Here is a 23,682-nt window from a genome sequence, read left to right as displayed (position 1 = left end):
AAGATGAGGTACTAGAGAAATAAAATCGAACACTGGATAAACACGGTAAAACCCTAAAACCGAAGGAAACATACATGAACAGAGTAGAAGAATCTACTAGACAAATAATCCGGTCACACCATTACACAAACATCCATGGACAGAGTAGGAAAAGATCACACCGTCATAGTCCTCGCGATTCTAGACTCTTTCTCATTAACCCACGACGGGTCAGGGCTCTGTGGCTCTGAAGCACTTTCTACAACTCGAACAAGACCCCATATATAACCTCAAAAGAATATATCCTAATATCTCTCCCTAGAATATTTCATTTTTTGAATACATTACGAGGATACATGAAATCTAGAAAATACAAAAGAAAATCTCAACGAAATCTGAGATTGTAGACACCTTCCTTTTTCGACCGATTTCGTCCTTGCTCCGGGTCTTCCATTTTCCGAACTTGATATAAGACATCCCCAACAATCTTTTTATGGTGATTACTCCAATTATTCTCATATTAGATAATTTTCTAATTTAACATTACTAAACATATTTTTATATTATTCTATGGAGAAGTAACTTTAGAAAAGGAAAAGAAAAATATAGATAAAAACCAAAAATTAATTTTCTGAAAATAAATAGGAGTATTTTTTCCCAATTCCATAAAAACTAGATGACCACTTGCGCGATGGGATTAAAAAAAGAATTTTAATAATATCTAAAATCTATATAAATATATCTTCTACATCTATAACTATATATATCTATATATATATATATATATATATGAAAGTAAGGACTAGATGGGCCCGGATAAATGGTCTCAGAATGCTCCGTGAATGGAATTTTTGAGTTTTTTGAGTTTTTAAAATTTTTAATTTAATTATTTCTTTGTTATAAAATTATTAACAAAATTTTTCAAAATTAAAAAAATCTTCCGAAATTGATAATATCTTAAACTAAACAAAATCATCCAGAATTAATTATTTTCGGTTATAAAATTATCAACAAATTATTCCGAAATTATTTACCCAAAAATCTTTTGGAAATTAGAATCTTACAAATTTGAGTTCACCAACACTTTGGTCCTCCAATTTTTCAATTGCCAGCACTTGACTACATGAATTTTCAAAATCGAGAATTTGGTCGCTGAATTTTTAAAAATAATAATAATAACGTCCTTTTAGCCATTTTTTTTCCAACAGTTGGTCCCTAAAAGGACCATTTTGTTATGGTTCTTAAAAATTTAGGGACCAAATTCTCGATTTTGAAAATTCATATAGTCAAGTGTTAATAATTGAAAAATTGAAGGACCAAAGTGTTAGTGGACTCGATGAAATTTTCAAAATATCAAATTACAAATTGTAAAGATTCTTTTTTGTACATCACAAATACGAAATCGTTTTCAAAATCACCCGCTCAGCTCTGAGAAGTTTAACTGGAGACAATTTAAGCACTTTCTATCAATTAAGTTATTCTCTGAATTAGGAGTTAGTCTATGGATTCCGTGTGTTACATACTGCAGAATTTGAATGTTCTACGGTAGAGATAAGATTTCCGTGTGTTAGTCTATGGATTTTCGTTTGTATTGTTTTGAGTATTCAAATTTGGAGAAGCGGAGAATTTCGAATTACCAATGTTTGGCGGTTGATCTGTTTTGACTATTCTGTGCTATTCTGAGGTCATAATTACAAATATACAGCAGCCCACTAAACCTTCCTTTCATATTAAATAGATAGATATACAGATATAGATTTATAGATCCCTAAGAAAATCAGATTGTGCACTTGCTCCTACCTCAAAATGTGACCATGTATGGTGCAATTGGCAAATTGTGTTTTCAATAGTCGACTATATCGAAACTTAGTGGAAGCATCGTGGGGCCAGAGCAAATTAAAGCTGATGCCCAACTGGAATCTCAGCGAATAGGTTTGCTTGTGGGGGACCTCGTTTTTCAACGGGAAGATAGAAAATGTTTCAACGCTAATGGTCTGTTAATTATCAATTACTTGACAGCTTACATCAAGTCAAGTCAACATACCCCTTCCTGCCAGGTTTAATTTTTCTTCCATCTATATATATATATATAAAGTTATAACACATGTAATCAATAGGGTTAGAATGGTAAATATTTATTGATATAAGGCTAGAAAGGTAAATAAAGCTGAAAATGTAAATATTTATTGATATAGGGCTAAAAGGTCAATATCTAAATAAAATTTATCTCTATATAATTTAGATTAAGATTAATTTGATAATAATAAAATTAGAAAAGAAATTTTACTTGAATTAATTTATCTAAATATGTTTGCCCCCAATCTGTAAAATTTTGTTTGTATTTAAAAATAAAAAAAATTAATAAAAAGACTTTATTTGGATTATTTATATAGGTATTTTGGCTTCAATCTGTAAAATTTTATGTATGAAAAATTAATTTTTAAGTGATATGGAACTATACAATCTATAAACGAACTAAAATTTATATTACAAAGTTCAATATATTATTAGATTGTTGCAATGCAAATCTCATATGATTTTAAATTTATGATAAAAATTTTACTATAGCAAATAAAATTTAAATTATATATAACAAATTAATTATTCACGTGCATAAAATGGCGACATAATTGTACTTTGGATATGCATAATTTATGGAAACTATTTTGTTCAAAATTAAGCTATAATTAATTTTAAAAAATATAAAAATTCTCCATCAAGGAAAAAAAAAAGGAATTATAATCTTACAATAAAAAAAAAGTCCAACAAATCTCCATTAGGAAAAATTATATGTGCAACGCACAAGTAAAAAAGTCTAGTACCTCCATAATCTTTTAATTGAGAGGTCATTAAATGAATATGATAGTAGAATTCGAAGACATTTCAGCACGGAAGCTGCAGACACAATGGCATTTCCTGAGTAAGTACGAAGACATTTTAACTCTGTCATACACGATAGCTCAGCAACTATTGAGGAATTTGGGTCAATCTTGAACATCAAATGAGATTTCTCGTGTGTTCCACTGTATTCTGCTCACCTCTTGATTCATTATCGCTGCTAGATTTTTGTGCGTCCATGGATTCATTGAACCAATTCCAACCGATAAGGGAGGGTGCCACATTAATCTCTGCCCGTGGAAAATACGAGCTGGGGTTTTTCCAACCGTTATCTCGGGATTTGGTTCCATAATATCCCAAGTAGAACGATTGTTTGGGTTGTAAATAGAAATAAACCCCTTGATGGCTCACCAGGTCTTTTGAAGATCGAGCATGGGACTCTTTTCATCCAAGACAACTCCGGACGAGCGTTTTGGTCGTCGAATACTCAGAATCTATCCTCAAGCAGCAGTATAATCGCTGAGCTCCTTCATTCAGGAAACTTGGTTTTGAAATATGATAACTAGGAAAGTTATCTCTAGCAGAATTTAGATCATCCTACCGATACGATGTTTGGGGAAATGAATTTTAGTATGGACTTTAAGCTCGGGATAGAGCGTCAACTTACGTCATAGAAGAGTGCAGAGGATCCTTCTCTAGGCCAGTTCTCTTACTGAATGAATCCCCGCCGACCGCACTTGAGGGCAACATCACATGGCATTTATCTTTTCTTGTAAGTTTTATTGTATATTTTGGCACATGTTTTTTTTCGATTGCTCACTTACTTCGTTTCCTATTACTATCGTGTTTTCGTATGAAAGATTGATGAAAGACAACTGTCAACTACTCTAAAGATTTCTTTTCCTAAACATTTATATATATCATGACACATCTTTAAGCATTACTAGCTGATCCTTTCTCCTATTGTTGTAGAGGTGTTCAATATGAAAAGCTAAGAGAATATTTTTCATGTTAGATTGAGGCGTGTCAAATAAATTCTCAAGTACAGATTCCCTTCATGCGTCGATCGGAAGACAACGGCCATCCTGTATATATGCATTGCATGATCAAATAAAAGGCAAATCAATTGATATTAACTCATTTAAATGTTATGAGATAGGGCATGAATGTAGTTTCCACGCACCTTTTCTCACCTCCCCCTATCATCTCTTGTAACTATGGGGGAACAAGAACTATACAAGTTTTTAGGCCAATTAGATGAAATCACAAAAGCATATACATCATAGAGAAAGGGGACATGGTATAGTGCCACACACCCTCGCATAGGAACTAATAGGTTCAGCCTCCTAGTTCAATTCTAGTCGTTGTACCATTTATGTTGACGCCTCACTCTGTTTTTATCTTATCATTTTAACAGGTACAGAAGTTTTCATCATTTCAGCCGTATCCGCACATATTCCGATTCAATCATCATCCCGATAATGGTTTATGGTACTCAGGAAGCTTACAGTACATATTATCTCCATAACCAAGACATTTTGTCAAGGTATGTTGTAAATTACACAGGCAAGCTCCAACACTACATGTGGGACAACCAAACACTAGATTGGACACTTTTATACGAGTTACCAAACAATGCTTGCGATGAGTGTACAAAATGCAGGCTTAATGCAGTCTGTGTCTTAGCTAATCCAATTCAAACTTGCAAATGCCTTCCTGGCTATATATCCAAATTAGCTGAGGACTCTAACATGCCTGACCTATGGTTCTCAGGCGGTTGTGTAAGGAAAAGCCCGTTCAATTGTTCAGTTCCCGAAGGTTTTAAACGGGTGAAGCGGATGAAGTTGCCCGAACTTTTGCAGTTTGAGATGAATAGTAGCATAACCACTAAGGAATGCGAGAAAATGTGCTTGAGGAATTGTACATGCACTGCTTATTGAAGCACTAGTGACAGCAGAGACAGGAGCAGCTGTCAGTTTTGGTTTGGAGATCTTCTTGACATAAGGGAACCTATTAATGATGATTATTACGGGAGTGAACTTTTCATTTGGGTTGTAGCTTCAGAACAAGGTAACCGGTAATGCAATTTCATTTGTTCATGCGAGATTATCCAAGATAATTGATTTGTTTTTAGTGCATACCGAGTCATTTTAACATAAGTAGGTTTCAGGAGGAAGAAGTTGGTGGTTGATGCGGCGGTGGTTCTATCGGTTTCTTCCGCAATGTTCTGTTTATGGGTTTCTTGGAGAAGAAGAAAGGGCCAAGGTAACCAAGTCCTCCCTTTAACCTTTTTTTTTTTTTTGGCCACAACTCCTCCCTTTTACTAGAGACAGAAAATTTGTTATAATATCTCAAGAAAATCCTGAAATCTCTGTTTCGATGTTAACCCAGGAAAGTCCTAAGAAATTGTTAATTTTAAGAGGGGTAAGATCTGATATTCATGCTGGAGAAGAGGAGAATTTCGAATTGCCCTCGTTCGATGCAGTCATGATTTCACAAGCAACTAATGACTTTTCCTACTCCAATAAGATAGGGGAAGGAGGCTTCGGGCCTGTTTACCAGGTCATCCAATATCCTTCTTTAAAGCGTGTTGGGATCAATAATTTATAAGCATCATGTATTGAGATCAATTGTCTAATTGATTCTAAGAAATTCGCTTCGACTTAAACCGGGCCAGCTCCCAAATGGGCAAGAAGAGAGACTTTCAATGACTTCTAGGCAAGGCCTCAATGAGTTCAAGAATGAGGTCATGCTGATTGCAAAACTTCAACACTGAAACCTTGTGAAACTTTTGGGATGTTGCATCGGAGGAGAAGAGAGGATGTTAGTGTTCGAGTATATGCCCAATGGAAGCCTGGACTCTCTTATATTCAGTCAGTGCGATTCTATCTTAGCTGTTTAACCGTGAAATATATGTCATTATCAATTAAACTCACAGAAATGCTTCTCCAGGTACAACTGAAGGAAGTTTAGTCTGGAGGACGAGATTTGACATCATTGTGGGAGTGGCTAGAGGACTTCTTTATCTTCACCAAGATTCAAGGTTGACAATTATCCATCGCGACCTTAAAGTTAGCAATGTCTTGTTGGATAGCCAGGTGAATCTAAAAATATCGAATTTTGGCATGGCCAGGACATTTGGGGAGGATCAGTACTTAGAGCAAACCAAAAGAATAGTCGGCATATAGTAAGCCATCAAAGATTAATGAAACCTTCTCGTCTAGATACTTCCAATTCATATTAATTGTTTTATAGTCTCTAAAAAAGAAAATACTTAAGTATTTTTCATGATTGAAATGTAGCGGCTACATGTCCCCGGAATATGTTGTTCATGGGATATTCGCAATAAAGTCGGATGTCTTCAGCTTCAGACTGCTAGTGCTTGAAATAGTTTGCAGCAAAAGGAACAGAGAGTGTAACCATCCTGGCAACTATTTCTCTCTTCTCGGGCATGTAAGCTTCTTATTGACAAGCTAGTCATGCATTATAAATGCTCTCGTTTGGGATTTTCTTTTAATATATTCAAATTGTAGGCATGGAAACTATGGGTCGAAGGAAAAGCAAGTGAACTGATATGTGAGACCCGGCAGATTTTTTTTCAAACATATGACTTTTATGTGGCTGAAAAAAAAAGAAAAAGAATGGAGGCATGGACTCTGGCTCCAAATTCTTCCCCTCATTCTCCCCTCAGCAACCCCCACTGCCATTGACTTCTTTCTTTTTCATTTTGTTCTGTTTTTGTTTAGGAAGAAAACGAAGAACAGAGGGAGGGAGACGAAGAACAGAGAGGGGGAGATAGAGAGAGTTGGGGGAAGAAAAAGAGGAAAACGAGAGCCTGCCATTGACGACCTTCTCGAGCTTCGTCAAGCTCATCGGAGCTTCTCCTTTTCTATCTCACGAGCTTCTAATTGATTCCCTAGCTTCTAGCCACTGCCGATTTCATGTTCCTCTTGCTTGTTCTTGCTGGTTTGGCTTCGTTCTCATGTCGAGGAGTGATCAGGTGAGAGAGAGACAGAGAGGGACAGTAAGAGAGAGAGAGAGAGAACAAAGGAAGAAACGAAGGAGGAGAAGGCTGGACTTCGGGATCGGTTGGTAAGTCGGTGTTCTATAGTCTTAGCATAGGTATTTACCGAATTAAGTGGAGTCTAAGGCTCTTACTTTCTTATTCGATTGAATTTCATTTCATTTTAAGCTGGAGGAGTTAGAGTGGATGAGATTGCTTAAGCTTGATTGCATTCGATGGAGGATTGAATTTACGTTCTAATTTTATATTTGTTGATTGCAATTAATGAGTTTGGTTGGATGAGAACTAGAGATGCAATGTTGAACTCTGTTTATAAATGGATTATTTGGAGATTTGAGTGAAAGATAGGTAAATCTGAAGGTTGACTTCTCTTAAAATTGTTTTGAGCTGAAGGAAGTAGATTATATGAGATTGTTTAAGCCTTATGAGGGTTATGGAAGGATAGAGTAGTTGAGGAAGACACATAAGACTGGTGAGAACTTAGTAGGCTAAGAGTGTATCGGGGTTGGAAGTAGGAAATCATTTCAGGTTTGTAGCTTGCAATTAATTAGGTTGTGAGCACCTTAGGTATATATTCGTTTGCTATTTCTTTGAGCTTTGCTTAATTAATTTTGTCATTTTTCTTTATGAAATCAGAAGTAAAGGGCTGGTTAATCTTATCGGGGTATAGAAAAGGGAAGGTGATATAAAAAGGAGCAGGTCAAGGGTGGAGAAACCGAATAGAGAGATGAACGAGGCAGAGAAGATTGAGGGTATATTGAAATAAGGAAATCAGAGAACACTGCAAGGAAGACCTAACCTCGCGTTCTTGTCCCGTTATTGACGGGTTTTGGGTATGTATTGCTGATTAGATTTCTCTTTTACTTAGCCCTATTGTGTTATAGCAAATCAGGAAGTGGTAATATGCTTAGGTGCGGAGATGAAGTTGCTTTAATAGTTGATTTTAGGATCTCTCTGAGTTTTGTTAAGTGATTTAGCTTCCCTTTGCTGCTATAGCTTGGGTAATGTTAGTTATGTTATTAAGTTGGAGGTTGTTGATTGACGATTTAATTAAGCATGAAAATGCTTTATTGGGCTTGATGATGGATTTAATCTTTTACTAACATAACTGTCTTAGCAATTTAATCTCCGTTAACTAATTGTTTGACATTGTGAAATTGAAATGATGATTTGAGGAAAAGATTAAGTCAATTATCGATCGGTTCTTATTATTGCAAAAAGATACTGATGGGAAGTAAATGGGATGGAATGGAGGTAGAACAATTAGAAGAAGTTGATTGTAATAAGTTCCTACGCTTAGGACTTCTATTTTAACTTATGTGAGTTTATAGGATTTCAGTATGTTGAATTATCAGGATTGGGTTGTTAAGTTCATTAAGAAGAACTTGCCGCCTTAATATACCTTTTGATTTGTTGACCTTTTTATTGATTATATGATTGACCATTATGGCTGCATGAGTGCCTAGAATTTAAGAGCAAATGTCTCTTCTCTTGAGAATGGCAAATGGTAACTCTAAGAAGTTTAGCTTAGTGGTAAGGAGGAGCTTAAGTATCCACCCGATCCTGGGCTCGAAATCCTTTGGAACCACCGGAGCGCCTTTGGCATGATTGCCCGTTTCATGCGTCGTCGGGGTTCACGGAATCTCGGGGATTAGTCGGGCGAAACCTAGACACCCCGGGTTAGCAAAAAAAAGAGAAGAGAATGGCACATGGTTAGGCATGATATATATATACATGGATGGAATTATATGATATATGATTTGTTTTCGTCTTATGCTTGCATTTGGTAGGACTAAGGAGACCAAATCCTTGCATCCGAAGGCTTGATTCGATGGACCATATGTTAGATGTTCTTTGAGTACTCTATTCCCTTGTGAAATGATGTATTATGATTATATAAATTATTTAAGAAGAATATTGTGATAGTTAGAGATTAAGAAATGGTTCTTGCTGGGTTGTGTGAAAGGATTTGAGAGAAATTGCCCTTTTATTTTTTATTTTGACTTGAAATATGCGGTGTGATTGTATATGTTGATTGTGTTTGAGATATATGATACTATTGTAATGTGATTGGAATTGTGCTTGTGTATACTGATACTGTTTGACTATAGTCATGGGACCGCTAGACCCGGAGGATTATAAAATGGGCCAAATCGGTGACTAGACCCGGCAGAATATAAATAGAAATTTGATCGGCCACTGGACCAGGCAGAATAGAAGAAGGAGCCCGATCGGCCGTTGGACCCGGCAGAATATAAATTGAGGTCAACTCTTACAGCCAAAAGTTAATGGGCGGCTCCCACTTATGAGATATGAGTATTGGGAGTTGAGGATGCTATGGGTGAGAAATGCAGGATTACGGTACCGTCTTAACTTGTCGCAAGGAAATGCGACCATATGGCTAAGTTGATTAATTGTGTTATATATTGTTTGTCTGATTTGATTGCTATAGATGTGATGATTATTGAGATTGTCTGAAGTTGTTTTGTGAAAGCTGTGTTGTTGCTAGAGCTTGATTTAGGCAGTGTATGAGTGTTAGGTGATGCTGAGGTGATGGTTAATTTTAATATTATTATATGGTTATAAAGATAATTGATTGTTTCAGAATGAATTTAGTAATTATTTGTATATATTGTATAATATGTTATGTTGGTGAATTAGATTATGGATTTGGGTATGCTGGTATTATCTATATGAACACTTGGTCATTTAAAAATATATTTAGTTCTTAATATTAATTCATTTTACTTCGAAATATAGTATTTACTGAGATGCAGCTCACCCCCTGCATATAATATTTTCAGATGAGCTAAGAGCTAGACTAGTAGTACAGGAGAACTTTTTGGACATCAGGGATCAGTGTAAAAGGATTTTTGTAGTTAGACCCATTCATAGTATAAGTTGTAAGTTCATGTAGAATGCTATAAATATGTTACGACCTGAAACTTGTGTTTAGTTGGTTTAGTGATGTGAGTGAGAAAGAGTACTCTCTTGAGATGTATATACATATTAGAGCTTGCTGAATTGGTTATATATATTGGGAAATTTATGGAAAACAGATTTTTATGTGAATAGTTTATGCGATAATAGAGATCGAGAAAATATATGGGAAATTCTACTGAAATTTTGGGTCGTGACATGATAGATGAAAGGATGGAGAATTCTTTCCCACTTTCGAAAATTATGAGATGCATACAAGTTGGGCTTTTATGCATACAAAAATGTCTCGAAGATAGATCGACTATGTCTTCTGTGCTCCTGATGCTTGACAGTGAGAGCATGACACTTCTTCAGCCCAAGGAACCAAGCTTTTATCTGGAAAGGATCCCCGATGGAAAGGACCTTCTAATGAATAGACGAGAGTACAGTGTGAATGAGATTAGTGTAACTTTATTCGAAGGCCGGTAGAGTTGGGTACGAATAAGTCCCTTTCTGCCCAGATTCATTCTATTATATCTCCAGAAGTTCGAAACCAACAGGTCATTATCTTTTGAACCATAACAAATCGACAGGTCATTATCGACAAGAAACCATTAGATCTTTACCTATCCGATTGTTAGCATTTGATTGAATCATGTGAGAGTTTATCTTTTAAATGATCTCAATGATCATTTTTATCCCATATTGCTAGCTTGGCTACAATAAGTTATGTCTATCACCAAATTCAAATTGATAGTGTTATTAAACTCGATTTGTGCTACTAGTCAATCAAAATGATCTCTGGATTGATCAAGAGATCCTTTTTACTAACACCAATATTCTGTGCGTTAGTTTCCAAACTCATTTTCTGAACTAGCTTGAATGTGTTCTTCTCTGATTCATCGCAATTTCTTAAGCAGTGATTTGTTGAAATTTTCCATCAAGTTGCCATAAACTCTTTGGCACATGTGGACCTGTCTCGACCAACCAAAGGGGCGCTTTGATTTTTCTTTCCTGCCGCAAGATCGACATCTGAGAAAAAGAACATTAGTTCAGACAATCAGATTTGTTTCGAACAAACGTGACCTCTGAGAGTCATGAATATTAAGTTCAACACGCCCAAGAAGCTAATTGACTGATCTCTGGGTCCATCTGCGGAAATCTCACATAATTGCATCAAACGGTGGTCTCTAAGTGAACTCTTCTATTTAGAGAACAACGACATATGTATAGCATGGCTGAGTTAACCATCAAGGAAGCTTCTCTGGTCTTCCGATTCCTTCCAATAATTGTTGGCTTTGTTATCAGCCACAGCGACTTTCGCCATCTGCAGATTCACTACAGCAACTTGTTTGCACTGCTTGATGGGTGTGTCGGAGGTTTGAATGATTGGGATCTGGTCATCTTAGGCAAAGTAAACAAGTCCTGATATACTTTCCTCGTCGATGGTTGGAGTTGCAGTTGAGGGAGGAATATAATTTCTAGCGCAAATCAGATGTTATTAAGGGAAATTTGCCTACTTGCTTTGAGTTTGTAGATGAGTTTCCATGACAAATCACTCTAAGATATAATAACCACCATCATTAACCGACAATTTTGAAGAATCTCACTCGAACTCTTTATGAAACTGTCCATTCTCACCAATTAATTTTTTTGTAATAATGATCTGTTGGCTGGATGTTTTCTTTTCATAAACTCTCCATTGAACACAAGTCTATTAAAGAATGGATACGTCTATTAATTTGTAATTTTTATTTTAGCCTCAACAGATACATCTCCTGCAAAAGGAGATGTCGATTATTTAAAAGGCTCACTTCTTGGTGGGTGAATCACCAACAGCCTATCAGCATCCCATTTTGGTCCACCCTAATAAAAGGATGGCATTTTTATTTATTTATTTAAAAAAAAAATCTCTCTCCAAGGGTCAAACCGGTCAGATAGCGTCAGACCGGTCAAATCGCGTCAAATCGATCAGATCGGATCAGACCGGCCAGATCAGCGTCAGAATTTTCTGACGCGGGTCAGAACTTTCTGACCCTTTCATTTTCGCCCCTATCCTTTCCTTCTTTCCATTTCGCCCCCTATTCCTTTCTTCCTCTTCCTTTTCGACCCCGCATTTCTTTCCTTCTCTTCTCTTCTTCCCCCTCTTCTTCTTCTCTTCTTTCACTGACGTCCCTCTGCCACCTCCGACACGCCGCGGTTGCCCACCCACCGCGATCGCCTGCCACGGCTGACACGCTCGTCCACCACGGGACCGCTCGTTTCTCCGGCACGCTCCCTCGACCGATATTTCTCCCGGATAGTCCCGCTCTCTTTCGGACGAAAAAAAAAAAAAAAACCCTCCCGACTCTCGGACCTCCCGAAAAAAGAAAGGCTCGAAATCCCTCCCTCTCGCTCCGATTTCTCCCCGGGAACGGACCAGCGACACTCCCCGGAGTAAAACCCCTATATTTCCCCCTCTCAATTCCCCCGATTTCCGGCAATTGAATTCGGAAAATCCCTCGTCGGAAAACTCAAGAACCTCGCCAAAAACCGAAATTTCCCCACGATCCTAGCCGACCAGGGCCTCGTGACGCCCCTCCCGAGCACGGCGTAGCCCAGGCGGTACTCGCCACCGTCTCCCGTGCCGTCGCCGCGGCGCCCAGAGGCGGGAACCGCCATCCGCGGCCGCCGGACTCCTCTCCTTCGCCCAACTTCATCTTCTCCGCTCACACTCCTTCTCACGGGCTCAGCCCATCTTTTTGGTTTGTGCAGGTCCAGCCCAGCAGATTCGGCCCAGCCCGCTCTGCCTAGTCCAGCCGAGACGATCCGACCCATTCCGCCTCACCTCGGGTTCGGCCCGGAACGCGCGACCCGTTTCGCCCGCAAACTCGGCCCATCTCCCGCGCGCTCGGCCCAACTCCCGCGCGCTCGGCCCATCTCCCGCACATTCGGCCCACCTCCCGCGCGTTTAGCCCAGTTCGCCCGCGCTCGGCCCAGCGCCCGTCCAGCAGGTCTGAACTATACAAACCGCCTCCTGCCAGTCCGACCGCCACATTTCCGGTTTGAACCGGGATTAGGTATATTACTCCGACTTAGTGACATGCGTAGGTCTTAATTCGTGGATAAATTTGATGATTGCGATGATAAACTTTGTGATTATCTTGTCGAAAAATTGAATAAAAAAATAAAAATAAAAATAAAAATAAAGAAAAGAACGACAAAAATAATAATAATAAAATAATTGTTTTAATTAAATCAACAAAAGCACGAATTGGAATATTTTAATTACTCGACATTAAAACCGGTTGTTTGAAGCGAGAACGAATTCACACGAACCAATCTCATGTTCACTCGGCTTTAAGAGAATTAAATCGATTAAATACATCAAAATTGGTTTAATTAATTATTCGGACTTAAAATTGACAAAATTAAGTTCTGCCGTGACTGATTTTGCTTGTTCATATGCACATGTGAATAATTAGATACGCTTTTGATCGAAATCCCGCACGAATCGGCTAATCACGTAAACACGACATTAAAAGACACAACTCTATGTTTTCTGTTTATTTATTGCAAGTCGAGCCCGGATCCCTAGGATACGATATACACAGGGTCCAACACCCTCTTTTGTCAATCAGGGGGTCCAACGCCCCCATACACCTAGCGTGCGCAACCTGAGTGCGGAATCGAGTCCTATTTCGACTTACTGCTTCGCTCCTAGTAGTGTTTATGTGGAAGACGACTCGGATCGAGTAAGTAAGTCGCGGCCGGACATGACCCGAGAGCTCGACCGATCCTACTGCTATCAAGAGAGTCACATGATTCTTTCGCCATCCGTTGGTTCGATTGGACCCGACCCCCGGCTCTCTGAGCCCGCGTTGCTTTAATTTCGGTTTCGGTTACTCAAACCACACGGTGAGCCACGAGTGGAATAACAACCGAACGCGAACCGACCGGGATTCAATTGTTGTAATTTGTATTTTATTTATTTGAGAGAACAAGGTAAGGGTTTACATTGTACATTTATTCATGTAAGAATCCTGGTCGGAGAGTGGACTGTCGGAGTGCTTTTTCGAATTTACGGTGTCAAAACGCGTAAGATGAGCGGAACTTAATTAAGTGGTAATTAAATTAAAATGGCAAGCCTAGACAAGATAGAGTACTAATAGGGCATGCGAGATATAGGCGCGCATGTAACATAACCTCCGAATTAGGAACCTCGGGTTTCGCATACCATATGCCTTAGCAATTAGGTGTACCCCGTACCCCTAGACCCAGGTAACTTGCCGGCCCTCGACCTTCGGGTCGTAAAATGACAAGTGGCGACTCCTTCTCACATGCGTCCGTCGCGCATCCCTGGAAAGGTGGACACTCCCAAGCCGCATTGCATAGGCGCGCGCATGCGTGCCCCGACGAGATAAAATTCGAGTGCGCACACAGCCCTCACCGTGGACTTCGCTGTCCCCCTCGCCACTGGCCTCTGCCTATTGGCCTCTGCCTACCGGCCCCTTTGCTGCTCCATCGTGCCCAACCCAGCAGCGATTGGGCCTCGTTGTTGTCTGTCTCTGACTTTCAAATGACCACAGTCCCTTTCAACGGTACGTTCCTTTTCACCAAAACCATCCTGTCCATTCTATTGTTGCTCTAAAATTGGCCTTTTATACTAACCTGCAAAAATGTAAATGAACCCTCTTTCTCCCTCTGTTCCAGCCCGTCTATGATGTGTTCTTGCTCTTTACCGTTGCTGTTCTGCCGTTTCCAAAGTGCTTGATCCTTGATCAAATGCCTGTTACGATCATCCCAATCTCCACTGCGCGAGGTTATACATCTTCCCACCAAACAGGCCGGATGTCACCTCTAACAGAAGAAAGATTTTCATTGTCATCGATGAGAACTTGGCAGAACTTATCCTTCATTATCTCTAGACTTATCAGGGTATGAGAAAGGTAAACGTAAAATTCTTGCGGCCATTAAAACTGAATGTCTGCTTGTGCAAATGGAAAATCTGAAAGATATTGCACTGCCAAATGAGGAACTTTACAGTTTACAGTTTGTGTTTTCTTTTATCTGAGCCAAAGAAACATGGAATATAGATTTTCTAGAGAAAACCAAAAGAATAATCGGCACATAGTAAGCCATCAAAAAAATACATGAAACCTTCTCGTCTTGACACTTAAAATTCATATCAATTGTTTTGTGTCTCCAAAAGTCGAAAATACTTTCACGATTGAAATGCAGCGGCTACACGTCACCATAATATGCCATTGATGGGATATTCTCAATAAAGTCGGATATCTTCAGCTTCGGAGTGCTCTTGCTTGAAATAATTAGTGGCACAAAGGAACCGAGAGTTTCACCATCCTGACCACCATTTCAATCTTCTTTGCCATGTAAACTTCTTATCAAAAGCTCATCGTATTTTACAGATGCCCTTCTCTGAGATTTTCATTTAACATATCAGGATCGTCGGCGTGGAAACAATGGGTTGAAGGGAAGGCATATGAGCTGATAGATGAATGGATGGATGATTCTTTCCCGCTTTTTGGAAGTTATGAGATGCATACAAGTTGGGCTCTTGTGCATTCAAGTATGTGCAGAAGATAGACCGACAATGTCTTCTGTGCTTCTGATGCTGGATACCGAGAGTGCAACACTTCGTCAGCCCAAGGGACTGGGCTTCTACCTGGAAAGTATCTCGACAGAAAAAACATTGTAATGAATAGAAGAGAGTACAGTGAGAATGAGATTAGGGTAACTCTATTGGAAGATCGGTAAAGTCAGAACAATCTCATTTTGTGTTTTCCTACCGGCAGGGAAAAGATTTATCTTGTGCAGATTAAACTGAATAATAGCCAACTCGGTTCAAACGAAAAGGAGTTTCGAAACCGATGCCGAAATATGTCCAGAATGACAGATACTTTGTATGGATAGAGTGGTCTTCTACGGAAATCTCAAATAATAGCTTCTCTTCTGGTTTGACATCAAAGTATCATATCAAAAGATCTCTAAGTCAACTTTTCTGCTATGCCATGTATGGTTAGGTTCCATTTGTGATGCATCAATGGTCAAATGAAGCTTTCTTCAGTCCTCTGTTTTCTCCCTGTTAACTTCTTCATCAGCTTTAGCAATATTTGCCACTGTAGATTCCCCGAAGCATCCGATTTGCAGTCTTTTCTTGTTGCAGAATTGAAACTTCTATTATCTGTATTGGATTTGTGATTTGCGTATTCTTGGATTTGTGAGGTCAAATACATATTTTAAGGTTGCAGTAATATTTTGCCACAAAGTATTACTACAATAAAAAAAAAACTATACTTGAAAGTTGTAGTAATATCTGCACATTTTTTAATCCTCTTTTGCATATTCTTCATTCCACAACGTAAATAAACAAAAAAATAAAATAATATTTTTTTGCCACAAATTCTAATATTAACAGAAGGCTTGCATATATACCAAATAAAATTTATGAAAAAAATCATTTAAAGTATTTCATGGGGAAACTAAAATTCTAGATATAAACTTAGAACCCAACAATTGAGACCTACTTCTTTGAACCAACAAAATATAATATCCCACTTTACACACATTCGTTTTTAAGTAGAAAGGTTTTGGGATTTCAAATAGACTAATTCATTTATCAGAAATGAATCTCATCTAATAACAAAAGTATGAAAAAAAAATTACAATTATAATGACCATCTTTATTAATTTGACTAATTTTGTTGGTTATATGGTTACTAGATGCTTACCCGCACTACGTGTGGAGTTATTTAATAAATTATGTTGTTATTAATGTATGGGCTTAATGCATGAATTTAATAAATTATGCTGTTGGTTATTAGTGTTATTTTTTAATTAAAATGTAAAATAATAAAACAATAGAATAAATCAATTGAATGAAAAAAAAATGGAACACATTTTCAATAAAATAGAAAGAAGTGTGAGAGGGGAGAGAAAATAGTGAATGTGAGATAATGAAAAGTGCATTAACGGTTTAATGGGTGTTTTTTATGAAGTGTTAATAAGTAGTTTAATAAAAAGAAGATATAGCGCAGTGGTGCATGTCCTCACTTGTTGACCTAAAGGTCATAGATTCGATACCTGATGAAACTACCCGTGTCCCTTTATTAGTTATTTATGATTTCTCTTTAATTGTACTGGGCCTTGGGCCTCTCTTATAATCGAAAATGGATATTATTTTTCATATCTTACAATTGTGTCCCTTAATTTAATGATTGTAATAAATCTAAATATATAGAGTAAGGGTAATTTCGGGAAGTAAAAGTTAGACAAATGAACTTGTTTCTCACAAATATATAATGTAGGTAAATAAAAATTAGTAAGCTTTATTACTTAAGTACTTGCTTATATATTTCGTTATAGTTTGTGACCAATACTCCTATTGTGACATAACATTATACAATAAATTTCGGATACTCTATTTCTCTCAAGGTCCTTTTTTGGATTTAAGACTAGTTTGTAGTTTTCGGTGCATATTCTGATATCCAGAAGTGAGACAGGTAATTCAGTTTGAGTCCAGTTAGCCTATTAAGGAGAAACTCTCACAGTATGGATTTTTACTACTTACAAGACTGAATCCTAAGATTTTATTTAAGAGAAACAAATGTCGAAATGTGTGAACCAACGCATGTTATTTAAAACTAGTTTTCTTTTATTTTAATGAAAAAGGAGGTCCAAGAAGAACTCTCTTTTGACTTGACAAGTGACCTAATATAAAAGCCACTTCTCTACTTTATTTATTTTCAATTTTTTATTTCCTTCGTCATAATTTGATCATTCAAGATTAAATTCATTTTAGTCTGATTTCGACAAGCGTCTCTCTAATTAAATACTAGTCATATGGCCCGCTCTTTTGCAAATTGAATTTTAGAATTTATATTTTGGATATTGTTAGACTTTTGTCAAGTTGTTCCATTCAAGTTATGAATATGTCCCATAATAATTATTTTCCTCAAGTAAATGTGATATAATCAATGTAATTTATATCCTAATAACATTCAATCTTCTTCCTAGCATGGGAGATCTAGAAGTTCCGAATTGTTTGTGCTTTCATGTAATTGATACTTTAATAGACACCTTCCTAATGTTTTTTTGTTTTTTATTTCTTTTATCCTCTTTATAAGCATGAATATTATAATAATATTAATAATAATAATAATAGAAATAATAATAATAATAATAATAATAATATTTTATTAAAAGATATTCATTAGATACTAAACAATAACAAGGTTTTTTATAAGAAGATATTCATTAGATATTAAACAATTCTCAAGAAAAAATTAAAAAATATTTTGTTTTATTTAGAACTTATAGAGTACCTTTTAAAAATTTGAAAAGTCATTTTCAATTAAAAATTGTTATATAATGTTATTAAAAAAAAGAATCTATTTATATCTATATCCATATCTACATCTATATAAATATTAAAAGCTAAGGCGAAACACCGGATCGTGCCACATAGAATAAATGAGGGATTACATTGACTGACTATTCATATGCTCACAAATCGATGATGAACACTTGGCATAATATTGTAATAACATGTTATAGTTCATTAATATATTAAAGTAATTATATTATGAAAGAAGGTGTAAGGTCCAAGCGCTATATTTGATACAACCTTCCGAATTATTCTATAATTCTGTATTAAAATTATAAAGAAAATCTTCTTGATAAGTGATTCTAAAAGGAAATTTGAAAAAATAATATATGAAAAGTATCTAATTGTTATCTTCTTTCACGTTGACTCTTCTTCTTGTATTGCTCTCTCAATGAATAAAAATTGACCAACAAAGATGAAAAAATTCGAGAAAATCAAAGATTATTGAATAGCGTCTTTTATTACAATTCAAATTTCTACACTATCGGAGGCTCGTCGACTAGTTCCATTAATTCAGCAATCGGGCTGGTGCCTCCGAGTTTTTTCTTTCCTACTGCAAGCCTAGGGGCTCGATTGAAGAAATGGTGTCTTTGTAGCAGCACTGGTTATGAACTTTAGAATTTTTGAATTCGGGACTCCCTCAGTCCATTGTTGGTTTTAAAATCTAAAGATATTCGAATGGAATATGTGGATTAATTTTTCAAAGACTTAGGATGCCTTTGATTTGAAATTCGAATAAGGAAACTAATGTTAAAATGTAGTTGGGGAATTTATTTATTTTTTTCCCTTTTGGGTGAGTAGTTGGGAATCTTTTTTTTTTTTTTCTCAAGGGGAGTTCAGCAACCGAGTGGAGGCACCCGCCGTTTGGTGCTTTGAAATTGGAAGGCACGACCAACCAAAGGAGAAATTTCCAGAAGACGGAAGGCCGCAAGGCTTTGTTTTGGGAACATACGGGATCTTTTCATTCTCAGATGATATATTTCTTCCTAAAACCATGAACTCTTTCTTCTCTTTTTCCGCAATGAAATTTAATATTCAATTAAAAGTTGTGAACGCTCTCTTTTTGTTATTGAATGAATTACATGCTTAATATAAATTAGATGAACTTGGAAAGGACCTTTCGATTTAGCCGTAATAAGAGTAACCTATACTAATCTTTTCTTAGAAAACAGGATTATTAGATAAAAGAATTGGATTATACCTAATCGCCTTAGATAATCAAATTAGGGTTGATTCATAATGGGTTCTCGCTAATTAACATGTCTAGGAATAGAATGAAAAGTTAGTTACAAGATAGTACATTTCAATGACGCTCGAGAGAGGCACGGAGAGATGAAAGAATTATAGATTATAGATTAACAATATAGTCAGTTGATAATATGGGAGAGGAATCATCTTGAGATTCAATGTTAGGGGAAATTGTACATCCTAGGAGCCTTTGTCCTTGATTTCAATCAAGTTTAATGTGCTGTACTTTATTTAGCTTGCTTAATTTAGTTGAATTACTTGAATTTGTTGAAATAAGTTTAGTAATTATAATTAGTCAAAGATTTCGTATGAGCAATACTCTCATTACTAGTTCGATAGATGAACTTGGTAACATATGTATCTTATTGGTCATTAGGCAGGCCTAGTGCTTCAGAGTCCCGACCAAACACTTTGGGGCTGGAGTTTCTATCAAAATGGTTTATCCATTAACTGGATGAATTTACTATTCAACTTATCAATTCATTATAGGCCGGGGCTAAATCCACAACCAAATTTACTATTTATTATTGATTATTGATTGCTTCACTAAAATATCTCCATTTAATTTCTAAGCAAGTTTATGGTTTAATCCTTAGCTAGTCTTCTTACTTACGCATTCCGCGAGTGATTTCATATATATATATATATATATATATATATTGTATTTAATTTTTTTGTGAAATATATTTTAGAATTTCAGTGGAATGACAGCTTAAAGTATTATTGATGATGGAGATCATGAAATACGGTTTTTCAAATTTTTCGTAGATTGAATTAATTAAATGAATGTGGGAGTTGAGGACACTGATGTGGCACGTCCTCATCGATCCAAATGGAAGACTCCCATCGGTTCAATGGAAAGTTTTGGGAGACTCTCATGAGAGTACATTGAATTGAGCGAACAATTTCATTTATATATTTTATTTAATTTTTTGTGAGATATATTTTAGAATTTCAATGAAATGACGACTTAAAATACTATTGATGACGGAGATCATGAAATAAGGTTTTTCAAATTTTTCGTATATTGCATTAATTAAAAGTATGTGGGAGTTGAGGAAACTGATGTGGCACGTCCTCATCAATCTGAATGGAAGACTCTAGTCGATTCAAAGGAAAGCTTTGGGAGACTCTCATAAGAGTATATTAAATTGCACAAGCGATTACATTTATATATTTTATTTTATTTTTTTGTGAGATATATTTTACAATTTCAGTGGAATGACGACTTAAAATACTATTGATATGGAGATCATGAAATACAGTTTTTCAAATTTTTCGTATATTGCATTAACTAAATGTATGTGGGAGCTGAGAATGTTGATGTGGCACGTCTTCATCGATCCAAACGGAAGACACTCCTTGATCCAAAGGAAAGTTTTGGAAGACTCTCATCAGAGTATATTGAATTACACAATATATAGATTTCATGAGTCTCTCCACCAACAAATTGTTTTTTTTTTCTTTTTACTAAGTAAATCATGTTCTATCAAGTGTATAATCGTTAACTTTTCACCCCTATAGTCTATTTTTTCTCTTCTCCGTTGAATCCATTAATATCTTATCTTTACTTTACAAACTTATTTACTGTTTTTGATGATCTTTAATTTTTATGAATAGATCATATATATTCTGTTATTTTTTCTAACGATCATATATTCCATAACCCGTAATTTATATGAGCAGATGATGAACTTCTCTTCTCTTCTATTTGTGACAGATGCAATTTCTTTTTCTTTGTGAAAGACTCGGTTACTTCATAAATCATGACATATATTAATATTTTGTATTAATTAAAATCTTAGAAAAATAAAAAGAATGTCGAATGATGAGGAAAAGATGGATAAAGGTAATTTATATTTGAATTGCAATATGGAAACAAAGAAATTAGTTATTTGCTCAAATAAACTAGGAGATGGAAAATTATATATGTGACCAAATGACTTCACTAGTAGTGAAAGAAAAAGTAGGAATTGAAATTGTATGTGTCGCAAAGTAAATATATAAATAAATAAGGGGTATTTACCTAAAATGGCCCATGATTTGCCCGTTTTGTTAAATATATCCTATATTTTTTTTATCAAATCTATCGTATGGTTTACTTTTTGTATCAAATCTATCACGGCGTTATCTTTTCCGTCTACATCTAACGACCATGCTGACGTGGCGCCTACGTGGCAAGTGTGGCCCATTATCTCTCCACGTGCCATGTCAGCACGGCCGTTAGATATCGACGAAAAAGATAACGCCATGATAGATTTGATGCAAAAAGTAAACCATGGGATAAATTTGACAAAAAAAACATATGATAGATTTGACAAAACGGACAAATCATAAGTCATTTTAGGTAAAAATCCCAATAAATAAAACAAAGATAAGCTCTAATAGGATCGTGAAATTAAGGAAGAGATAATATAATTTGATGAAGTAAAATAGCAAAAGATATTGGTGGAAAGAGAGTATCATGATATTACAGATCCTAAATATTTGTGAATAAGGATATTTTTGTCAAGGAACCAATAATACTTGTGGAAATGGTACATTAGGTTGTGGAAATAGCGTCGGCCTTCATTATATTTGTCAAATATACTGCACAAAATATTAATTATTAAAATATATAAATATAAATATAAACTAGTTGTATAGGAAAGGTAGAGGATTTGTTGTTGTAGTGGTAAGTTCTTCTATACAGTGTTATCAGAACCGGACCGGACATTGAACCGGCCGAGGCATGGGTTCATGGGTTTATAGGTTCAATTGGGGGTTCGATAGGTCGAACCGCACGTTTAATTATAAAATAAATAAATAAATATTATTTTTTAAAAATAATATAAAATACAAAAAAATAGTAATATACATTAGATAATAATTAATATGATGTGTCAAAAAAATACAAGAAAAAAATTATTTGCATCTGATTGTAAATGACCCATCGAAAAGAACTGATAGTCATTTGACAGTGAAGTCACAACTAACCAAAAAAAAAAAATTGAAGTCCCAAACTGGTTTTAACATCGGTAGCACAGAAAGGGTAGTTAGCTTCATGGAACCAGCAGAGAAATAATCCATAGATGGAGAATGTACAAGTAACAGCATTCGACAACTAGTATAATTTCACTAAAGTGCATAGAATAGCAAGTTCACATGATAACTACCTCATCTAAAATTCAAACACAACATATCACAATAGCTTATTGCCGTGCTTACCAAGGTTTTTATCCAGTGTCTTTGTGAACTGGTTAAGAGTAGGTGGGACCTTCAACCTCTGCTTCAGAATCCTCCTCTTCCTCTAGATCTGAACAGTCTTGGGGAATTTGACGAATCAAGTCAAGTCCCTCTTTGGAGGCAGAGCCCCTCCAATTCCAAATTGCTTTGGCCTCTTTTCAAACAAGGGATTCGTCACCTTCTCCTGAAATAAACGACAAATTCATTAGACAAGCAAGCCAAAGTTTTGAAACAACCCCAGCAATGGCTTCCACTTTGAGCGGATGATCATTCTACAAGAATCACCTAAATTGAAGATCATGCATCCATGCCACATTCCTATAGCAGTAGTGAATGATGGAGTATGCACGTTTCCATGACAAACTATCCTCACAAACAAAAATCGAGACTTCAGATTCTCTAAAGCAATTTCTTTTACCAAGTTCAAGTTCTAACTCGACAAGCAGTCGTTAACAACCAACATTATGCATTAACGTATCGATATTCCTATCACTTCACAGAACATTCCGCTTAGCATCTACATATGATCTAGCCAAATGATAACCAACTGCTTGTCCTGTTAACAGCAACTCTAATTTTGTATAAGTAACTACAATTCCTCACTAATTTCTTCGCAAAGCATGACAGTAAACTTACCTACTTCTTCTTAGTAGCAAAAGAAGAAGCAGAGTCAGCAGACGCGTCGGAAATCGAGGATAGAAGGGAGGATGGTTACCGGTTGATTGAAGAACAACGAGTGAGATCGAGGAAACTCGTTTGGACTCTGCCTCTCAAAGGAGAAGTGGAATCAACTGTGCTCAAGCTCGAAGGAGAAGAGCCGACTGAAGTCACTGAAGATGAATCCGATGAAGAGGAGTCGATGATTGAGCTCGAAGATGAAGAGGAATCAGATGAAGAGGAGCTCGAAGAGGGAGATTGAGTCACCGAGCTGGAACTGGAAGTCGAAGGTGAAGAGAAGACTGAGCTAGGGTTTCCTTCCAAGTCCAATTAGGCCGATTTCGATTCGGGTCAAGATATTCGGGTCGGGTTTTTTTAATCCAGAACCCATCCAACCGGTCGGTTC

The 23,682-nt window shown here is 36.4% G+C and overlaps 2 long non-coding RNA genes and 1 pseudogene across 2 annotated transcripts; 2 read left to right on the top strand and 1 right to left on the bottom strand.

The window, feature by feature from the left end:
* Positions 1 to 4,298: 4,298 nt before the first annotated feature.
* LOC116204298 lies at positions 4,299 to 6,390 on the top strand (annotated as a pseudogene).
* Positions 6,391 to 6,453: 63 nt separating this feature from the next.
* Positions 6,454 to 7,917, top strand: LOC116204003. The gene is made up of 2 exons (XR_004156329.1): positions 6,454 to 6,909; positions 7,478 to 7,917. It is a non-coding gene; the product is annotated as an uncharacterized LOC116204003 (long non-coding RNA).
* A 6,810-nt stretch (positions 7,918 to 14,727) lies between these two features.
* On the bottom strand, positions 14,728 to 23,590 carry LOC116204002. The gene is made up of 3 exons (XR_004156328.1): positions 23,335 to 23,590; positions 22,602 to 22,803; positions 14,728 to 15,425 (listed from the first exon to the last, which is right to left on the bottom strand). It is a non-coding gene; the product is annotated as an uncharacterized LOC116204002 (long non-coding RNA).
* Positions 23,591 to 23,682: the final 92 nt, after the last annotated feature.

Source organism: Punica granatum, chromosome 4 (assembly GCF_007655135.1).
Source record: "Punica granatum isolate Tunisia-2019 chromosome 4, ASM765513v2, whole genome shotgun sequence".
NCBI classification, from domain to species: Eukaryota; Viridiplantae; Streptophyta; class Magnoliopsida; order Myrtales; family Lythraceae; genus Punica; species Punica granatum.
Note: the sequence above shows the minus strand (reverse complement) of the source record. Positions and strands in the feature narration are given on the sequence as shown.